The 705-nt window shown below is 34.9% G+C and overlaps 1 long non-coding RNA gene across 1 annotated transcript in view; it reads right to left on the minus strand.

Moving 5' to 3' along the window:
- Positions 1 to 358, minus strand: part of LOC119586735 — a 1,984-nt gene extending 1,626 nt beyond the window's left edge. The window contains exons 1-2 of the long non-coding RNA XR_005229961.1: positions 344 to 358; positions 22 to 189 (exon numbers count right to left, since the gene is read on the minus strand). This is a non-coding gene — a long non-coding RNA (uncharacterized LOC119586735). The remainder of the gene's footprint in view (positions 1 to 21; positions 190 to 343) is intronic.
- Between the last annotated feature and the right edge of the window lie 347 nt (positions 359 to 705).

Genomic DNA, 705 nt, shown 5'->3' on the forward strand with positions numbered 1-705 from the left:
AACCAACAGGAGTCACTAAACCATCATCCTTGTCCCTATCCCCTTTCTTTGGGGGTCTTCCTCTGGCTCTAATTCTTTCTTTCTTTGTCATCTGGCTTTACCCTTTCATCTAAAAGATCAGAAAAACTCTATGTCTGGGGGACTAAAATCATTCTCATCATTTGGAAATGGTAGTTTATCCGATTCATCCTGGAAAATAATTTGCTTAAAAATTAGTTTGCTACTTAACCTGACCTAAAAAAATATTCTTTATTAATTATGTATCTTTCATCTCTGTAGCCACTAATACTCACAAATATATATACTGACAGCTGTGCCATCATCACAAGGCATATAGACTTACCAAGGCAGCCAAGTCCATTTTAGAGTTCTCAGTTCTTCCATATGGTTTGTGTTGATAATTCACAGTTAAGAGAGGAAACTAAGCTGTCATGAATAATCATCATTTTGGGAAGTGTTTATTCACACCTGTGGAATAAATAAAGCAAATGCTAAAACCATACACAAAAAACCCAAAAACCTTTTCACCCGGGGATTTGGAAATACATTTTGATATCAAGAGAGCCTGTTGCTCCTCCAAGTCAAAAATTGTCAATTGGCTGCCAGAAAGAAATTAAAATAATATAAAAGCTATATTAGGATTTGGAGCAGGATCCACCAAACTGGCACTTATTTTAATCATGTTTATTGTAATATTTAACTTCA

The sequence above is a fragment of the Penaeus monodon genome, chromosome 21 (assembly GCF_015228065.2).
Source record: "Penaeus monodon isolate SGIC_2016 chromosome 21, NSTDA_Pmon_1, whole genome shotgun sequence".
In the NCBI taxonomy this organism is placed as follows: domain Eukaryota; kingdom Metazoa; phylum Arthropoda; class Malacostraca; order Decapoda; family Penaeidae; genus Penaeus; species Penaeus monodon.